Here is an 8,736-nt window from a genome sequence, read left to right as displayed (position 1 = left end):
CTTTGTGTGATAGGAGAACACTACCAGGGGTTTAAAGCTAATGGATGGCTGTGTGGAAACTGAAATAAACTATTTAGATGGCTATTACCGCGGGAAACCTGGTTAGGTGATAGGAAAGAGGCTTTAAAGTGCAGGATTAGGAAGGACGTTAATCAAGTGTCCCAAAGCAATCCGGGCCACAAGGCTGGGAGAATTGTTTACCACATTTTGCTTCCAAAAACAAAGACTGTGTGGGTCCAGTTCACAAGTCAACGAGAGGTCAGATTCGGCTCTCTGACCACCACAGGGAAAATGCCTGGCTCACTGTCTACTGGCTGCCTAACAAAAGTCCAGGAAAAAGAAATGTTGGGAGCCTGGTTGCTTTCCTTACTAGTTTTCTATTTCAAATCATTAAAATGCTTTGGTCTCTAGAGAGGAGAAAACTACACTGGTTAACATAATTACCAGCTCTGACATTTTCAGAACTTATAGAGGTCTTTTATTAATTAAATAGAGGGTTTAATAAAATATTTCTAATAAAATTTATGGTTGTCTTAAAACTTTCTAAACAGTGCTATAAATTCTTAATAAAATTAACTGGGAAATGAGTTATTAGCCTACACTTTGCCTTCCTCCAAACCTCGACAGGGTCTGCAGAGTGGAAAGAAATGGAGATTTTTTTAAAAATATAAGTATTAGGCAAAGCTATAGATTGCCCTAAAGAGGCCCTACCTATTATCTCCTGGTGGCTTTAGCGCCCAAAGCACTCCCAAAACTGCACACAAAACTTCAGAAGCATTTGTCTCCTTTACAGCACACTACATATGCATGTGTACACATTTTCATTTAAAACACAATGGTCAATGTCTGGGCCTCTGCTTTGTGTTGAATATATTAAAGAACATAGAAGTATAATACAAATTCTAACATGAAATTTTGAAGGCCCAAGTTGCAAAGACTTTACCCACTAGAAACTAAGTAAAATTGAGGTGCCTCATTTTTTTCAAAACTTTAAATCTCTCAATTTAATTTCCCTACAGGTAGCTTTTAGTTACTAGAACCTGCAATAACACGTCTCTCTTCATTTATAACCATTAATGTAGTTTCTGAAGGAAATGCATCTGTTGAGCAGATACACAAAAATATTTTCGTATGACTCCATCTCAAAGTTTTTGCAAAGTTAATTTTGTTTTTTTCTCTGCTTCACCGGTGGATCCAGTGCTGTCTGCCTGCCTTTTTAAAAGAACAGGCCACTGGCATCCAAATAGAACCAAACCTCTCTGGATTGTTCATTATTTAAACGCTTGATCTTTTGTGCCGTCTACTGGACAATAGAAAAACTGCAGCCTTGTTTACTTTAAACTTTTCAATGTCCAGTATTTAGTGAAGGTGGGGGTGGGGAGGTGTGTGTGTGTGTGTGTGTGTGTGTGTGTGTGTGTTGGGTGTGTTGGGTGTGGGGTGGGTAGGATGAGAGTTGATACGTTAACAGACAAGAAAGACCCACAGGTCTTGGGACTCAAATTACTTTTTTCAACCCAAAAGATGCATCCAAGCTACTTGGTTAAAGCACAAGACTAATTATTTCAAATATTCAATTCTCACTTCCTACCCACCCCCTTTTCCAGTCACTGTGGAAAAAGCCATAAAAGATGTGACAGGCTCAACCTCTCTGAGAAGAAACTCTAGGCAATTGCTTGACTCTGAGTGAGTACTAGCTTGAGAGGTGAGCTAAAAGGTAGCACCTACCTGGACAGTGGAGGATGCACACATCAGCACTTGGCACCCAAATATAATATTATCTGGCAACCAAGAAAGCCACTTTTAGAAGATCAGAGATGAAACTGGCTATGAGAGAATTGTTGTGCACACTCCTTTAGTGATTCCTGAAGCAAATATTTATTGCTACTAGGAAGGAAGGCCAGGGAGGGGCAAGTCTTATAAAAGTTAGATGCTTCTTACAGCAGAGGCAGTCTCTGTTCTCTGAAATACTGAAAATACTATATGTGTTTTTGTTTGATTTAAAACTATGCATGGAGCCCTAGCATTATGGAAGCTTCGGAATAGGAAAAAAAAAAAAAAAAAAAAAACACCTTTGACCTCTGACATTGATGAAGTAATAGAAATATACTTCAATATATGGCCATATAGAAATAATTTTGTGATTTAAAAAGCTCGAGACCCTTTCCAGCAATGAAGAAATTGAGTTGGTCTTGGTCAAAGAGCCACAAAACCTTGGTGCAAGGACTCTTCAAACTGTAGATCTGCTTTGCTGAAATCAAGCCAGGAGTGTATGCCAACTTACCAGGGATAACTTAAAAAGCAAAACTTACTTTTAAAGAATATACAATAGGGAAGAGGGAGAGAAAGACATTTTATTGATACGTAAATGTATTTTAGCAATGCCTTTCAAATGTATGTTTTGAAGTGGCACCCTGTCAGAGTGGCTTTAAATATCAGGGTTATCAGAGAATCCAGACTGCCACTGACTACACAGTAAGCATGGATACGACTTGCTTGGGAGTCTGACACCTGGGGTAGTTTTAATTGAGCTCACAGGTAGTAAATGGCTAATATCTTACAAACGACTTAACTCAAGTTTTAAAAATAAACAAAAATCCTACTTGCAATAGCTGGAAAACTTAGAATTTTTTTTTTTTCCAAAAGGTAATCACAAGTGAACTCAAGCCTGATATAGTCCACACTGGTAATGGAATTACCAAGTGCTGGAAGAGGTCTGGCTGGTGCAGACTCAGCCAGCAATTGCAAACATTTACCTTTGAAAGCAACTGGATGAGGCTGATTGCCCATGCTTAGCATTGGCATTACACCGAATAAAGGGGCAGGTTTTGTGCGAACCTCCAGGCAAAAGGGTGGTGGTGGGGAATGATTATTCAAAAATAAATATTTTAACATTTCATTGAATCGTCTAATGAATAAGAAAATCGTCGAAGGCTTCCTGCAGCTCAGAGAGAATTCTAGCGGTGCGGAAAAACACTAGGAGAAAAGAAGAAGAAACTGAAGGGTGCCTGCTGAGCAGTTACTCATTTGTGACGTACTTTTCTGTGCCTTTATTGAAAAATGAAAAATAAATACCATCTTTCCTTGTCTTAAAAATAGCTTCAGACTACGGTTATGCTTGCTGAAAATCACATTGTCTGAACAACTTCTGCATGGTAGGGGCCGTTTGAAAACGGGAGGAAACGTCTGCAATCTAGCAGGCTCCCCTCCTTCCAGGTCCGAAAGAATAATTTCTCTCACAGGCGCTTCCTTGGCCACTTCCGGGAATATGGGGTGGGGGCAGTCACCGTATCCCTCCGCCTGTGCGGGTGCGTGTCGCCAAGCCTCAGTGGCCTGCCTGTACCCCTGGAGTGAGCATTCCCTGGGACCGGTGGGGTGCCCGAGGCCACGGGATTTGCAAGCACAGGGGCTAGGAGTCTGTGCACACTGGGCTGGGTTCAGGGGAGTTCTGAGTCCTTTGGGGAGAGGACGAGTGGCCAGAAAAGGTGGAAAAGGTCCCTTTGCAGGTAGCTGCCTGTCGGGTCACTCTGGACAGCCATTCTGTGGGGACTTGTCCCATCCTCTGCAGGAGGGAGCAGATCCCGTCTAGAGGCTCTGGGTAGCCCGCCGGGTGCAAAGCTCTTGGGGACACAGGGACACCGCGCGCGACTCTGGCAATAGCTTCCACTGCTCGAGGCCGAGTGTCATAGGTGCCTTTCTTCCCAGCCAGACTGAAGGATTCCCGAGGTCTCGGCCTGGGGTCTGATTCTAGAAGCTTCTGGCCTTTGTTCATGGACAGTTTTTCCTTCGAGGGGCATTCAGGCGGTCAATAGGTCCTGTAGGTCATGTGCTCGGTGATCAGAGAGCCTCGGAACCTGGAGGGACCCTTGTGCACCCTCGGAGGGAGGGGCTGAGCTGAGTTAGGGCTTCAGGTTCTCAGAAGAGCCGCGTGGAGATTCGCGCGTGTCCTCACTTCAGCTTCCGGCCGCCGCGAGTGGACGCGGAGAGACCTAAGGGACCGGGGAGTCCGGAGTCGCAGAGCGCCGCGTGCAGCGAGCGGAGCGGGCGGGAGGAAGGACTTCAGGGAGCAGCAGAGCCGGGCAAGCGAGGGCGGGGCCAGGCGCCGTGGGACCCTGGACCCAGAGACTCAGAGGGCGCTGAAAGCTGGAGTCAGACCCAGGCTGGGCTCGTCCCTAGACGCTGGCTCGGCGGGAAATGAGCATGTCCCCTTCCGCGCGAGATCCGGATCAGACTTTTTCAGGATGGCACGTCCACCTTCCGAGGTGGGCAAAGCTGTGTGGGCCTCCATGTTCACATTTAACAGATAGAAATGTCCTTGGGGTGAGGAAGCAAAGGAAAATATGTTGGAGGGGCAGGAGCTACTAATTACTGAAGGCTGGGCTAAGACTCTGGGAGAAGCCATTGCCCTCCTTCAAGCAGTAAAGTCACTCAGTGCCCTAATGACCTGGATGAAGAGATCTGCTTGGGGGTCCCCTTTTCACAGCTGTTCCTCCACCGCTGAGCACTTCAGAGCTCAGTTGTCAAGGCATTTATAAGCCCATTTCACAGATGCACAAGCTAAGATCCAGAGAGTTTAAATGACACATCCAATTTCTTCTCTTTTCTATGTGCCTCGATGTTCCTTTTAAAACACATCCCCACTCCCATTTTTTTGAAAACCAACCAAACAAACCCACACCAGAGATTTTGCTCTTCTCTCTTAAGAAGACTGGGGATAAGTATATGCTTGTGTGCTGGCGGAGCATGGCCTGGATAATGATGTGGAGTGAGTGTTGTAGCTTGATAGCCTGGACTCCATCATTGAGACACATTGAGACAGCCAGGAACCCCCTAGGCTGCCTAGGAGGAGGAAGGAGGAGGAAGGAGGAGGAAGGTTCAAGACAGGAAGAGACTAAAAAGAGCTTGTGGATGACAGCAGGAGTCTTCCAGGGCTTGCCCTGTCTAGGACAACCTCCCCCTCCTCAACCCCCCACATCCCCACACCCAGCAGCAGCAACAACCAAAAGCCTTCAGGCTTCTCCGTGGACTTCCTGGACTCCTACTTATTCAGTTTCCTTGGGACAAGGAAGAAAGGAGCCTGGAGGGTTTGGGTAGATGCCAAGACTGACTCTAGGGTCAACTGGCCTGGGTCTGGTCACCCACATAGCAGGGACACTCAAGACATCATTTATTCCTGTACCACATGACTTCTAACCCTGCCCCACCAGTAGCTTGTCTTTAGGAACTCAAACACAAAGGAACTCAAAACATCATAGATTGCAAACAGACATAGTATCTAATTGGGATGCTAAGATCTAAACCTCACAAAACTGTATTGTATTCTCTTTCCCTGAACCCCACTGCCCACCCAGTTACTGTCCAAGGGAGGCCAGGATGCATAGTGAGTTGGTAGTGCTAAAATTCTTAGCTGAGCTTCAAATTTTGTTCCTAAAACAAAGCAGTTATTTATTTCTGTTTTATCTTCACTTTCTGTTTATCTCTAACCTTTTAGTATAAGTTTTGGTTGCCTGGGATTTTATCTTGGATGTTCGGGAGAAAAAAAAATTGCAGTCAATGGTCCGATATTTGGCCATTTCTTAAAAATCTATACAGCTTTCTGTTTTGTTTTATTGTTTTTGTTTGTTTCTCTATTTGTTGAATAGTAACAGAGAATAGCCCAACACTCTTTGGAGCTAAAACTTCAGTACTATTCTGTGTCACTTTAAAGACAGCTGCTTAGTCACGTCATATATCCTGAAAAGACTTGCAGAACCCAGAACTTGGTGGGGCACTCACTGTGCTGCTTTATGTGTGATCATTTAGTGATGTTTGTAGACTGAAACAGAAGAATAATTGCAGAAATTAGAAAAAGTTCCTTGCTTGGGGGAGATATTCCCAGCCAAGAGTTGCTAAGAGTGGCAGAGAGGCTAATTGACTCCAGTTTTACCATGGTTGCTGGTGGGCTGATTGAATTGGAAGAAATTAGCCACATACAATGCTTTGATTAAGTTATTTTTGCTTTCATTACTTTTAATGAGACAGAGTTTTAATATGTAAACCAGGCTAGTCTCACAGAGATCCACCTGCCTCTGCCTCCCTAGTGCTAGGATTAAAGGTGTGTGCCGCCACGGGCGCCAGCTTATTTTGATTTCTGAGTGAGGTTTTTTTTTTTTTAATCTTTTTTTTTATTTAAGAATTATCTATTATGAAATCTCACAGATAATGTGTCATCTCAAAATTCAACAAAATGCTTATTACTAGGAATGATAATGAGGTCTACATCAACATAAAATTTAAAGAGACTGATACTTAGAATTTGGTTGAAAAAATTATTCTAATGGGGTCTTACTCTGTTTTGACATTGGTCATTTACTTTACACTTTTTCCCCTATCTGAACAATATCTGAAATCATAATTACTATTTATCATTTTTGACTGTTTGTTTTGCTGTTTTATTTTGCTTTTTAAAAACAAAACCCAAAAACCAGGGTTTCTCTATTTACCCCTGGCTGTCCTAGAACTGGCTATGTAGACAAGGCTGGTCTCTGGCTTACAGAGATCCTCCTGCCTCTGCCCCTGCCTCTGGAGTTCTAGGTTTAAAGGCATGCACCACCATGACTGGGTCTACTATAGTCTTCATGACATCATCTCACCAAGAACAAAATGTACAAATGTATTTGAAAGTGAAACTTCATATCATATCAAAAAACTTTCATTTTTCCACATTCTTTCTCATGTGGAGTATTGATATACTAATGCATTTTAAACAACTTGCTCTGAGACACACCCAAATCTGTTTGTCCTTACTCTGGGAAGTAATTATTGAAGGAGGTTTCGTTTGTGCAGTATTCCAGGTTCTAAGTAGGTTCCTTTTCTACATCAGCATGAGCAAGCATCAATGAACACATATCATACAATGACCACAGAATGTAGACAATTCCATAGAGAAAACATGAACAGTCATGGTCAAGAATGAAATGAGCTCTGAGATTAGGAAGAAATTAAGCCAATGTTCAGCAGCTCAGCTTTGGTATATAAAGTGAAACCAAATCTTGTAAAACTAACAGCAAAATTATTAATATCAGTAAATTCTGTGAAATTTCCATTTACAAGGCATTGTTTGGAAATATAACCACTATAATTTGAGCATTAGTAAGATCCAAGATTATGATAATGATTTACATTTAGGAAACATACCTAATCTACAGAATTAAAAATAATTTCTCATTAAAAATACTTAAGATATTGCAGTCTAAAATCCATATGTTTTGTATTCCAGGAGAGAGCTTAAATGTTTCTACTTTTTTTTTGTTGTTGTTTTATTTTGTTTTTTTGTTTTTAATTAATTCACTCTCAGTTTTATCCTTTTCTGAAAATTTTTCTGGCAGAAAAATCAAATGTCAGAAGTCTTTCTTAATACCTCCAGGCACAGTGACCTCCAGATATCGGCCTTCACATTTGAAAATGACAGTTGAGGCCTTTGCTGAAAGGTAGCCTGAGAGCTGTCAAGGCGCAGGCCTCTTCAGTTTGCCATTAGATTTGTCTGGATGCCTGTTAAAACACCCAATCCTTCCTCCGCTGGCCAGACAAGTTCTCGAGGCAGGTCTGTCATCCTTGACTTTGTACTTGTCTTTTCCTTTGCACACTGAGTTTGTGAAACAAAAAGTAGTTTATACATTGATTCTATTTCTTACTGTTTCAAACATACATTTTATTTATCTATTTTGTGTCTGTATGTAATTGTGAGCTGTTCATGCCTCCCCACTGGTGTGTGTGTGTGTGTGTGTGTGTGTGTGTGTGTGTAAGTCAGAAGACAATTTGTACTATTCTCCCTCCATCCTATGGGTCCCCAGAATGGAACTTGGGTTGTCAGGTTTGGCATCAAGCACTTTTAGCTGCTGAGCCATTTCACCAGCCTTGTAATGTATTTATTTGTGGCTAATAATAGTTACCATGCCTAGCAAACCAAAGGCCAGTTCCTTGAAGCTTTATTTCCACTTTGTTTGTTTTCAAACATGGAACTGACTTTAAACAACAATTTATTGATATAATTAATATAAACACTTGAGCATGTTTTTTTAAAAACAGAAATCAATATAAAAGATGAAACCCAGGTGAAGCCTTTAGCACAACCTACGGGCTTGAGGAGGAAACTTCAGGACAGAACCGGGAAGGCTGTTGCTCGTTTAATACATGTGACTGTACAGTGAATCTCATTTGGTACCCAAGCACAATCCAGAGCGTGTCTTAGCTCACAGGCTCTGAGAACACTGCTTCAAAGGTCAAGCTCTGCCAATTTTAAATTCTCGTGTTAGAACAATTGTTCCTTGTTCCATGGGGCCAACCAACCACTCCACATACATGTTAGGAACCAAATTCACCCCTTGGAGCTGCTTCCTGGCTCATGAATATGTACCTTTAACCAACCGGGTTTTTCCTTTGAGTATCTCAGTATCTCTTTTGCTTTGTGCCTTTGAATTATGAGAGGCAGCCTCTCTGGAACTTCAGACTTGTTGACTAGAAGGTTCTGTACTTGGGAGAATCCCATTGGCTGCCTTCACTTTTTGAAGCTGCTGAATGATGCCTTTTCTTCAGCACTTTGAGCTTTTTTTTTTTTTTTTTTATAAACTCTAAAAGACAAGAACTTAAATTTGTTTCGAAATTTTGCTCTTTTAAAAATTTGATTTCTTATTTCCTATGTTTTGTAATTCAGTTCTGCTGACATAGTCGGTTAGCACCATGCTGGAAGCTGAATGGAAC

The sequence above is a fragment of the Mus caroli genome, unplaced genomic scaffold (assembly GCF_978045245.1).
Source record: "Mus caroli unplaced genomic scaffold, Mus_caroli_1 scaffold_13, whole genome shotgun sequence".
Lineage (NCBI taxonomy): Eukaryota > Metazoa > Chordata > Mammalia > Rodentia > Muridae > Mus > Mus caroli.
The sequence above is the reverse complement of the archived record's forward strand: the minus strand, read 5'-3'. Positions refer to the sequence as shown.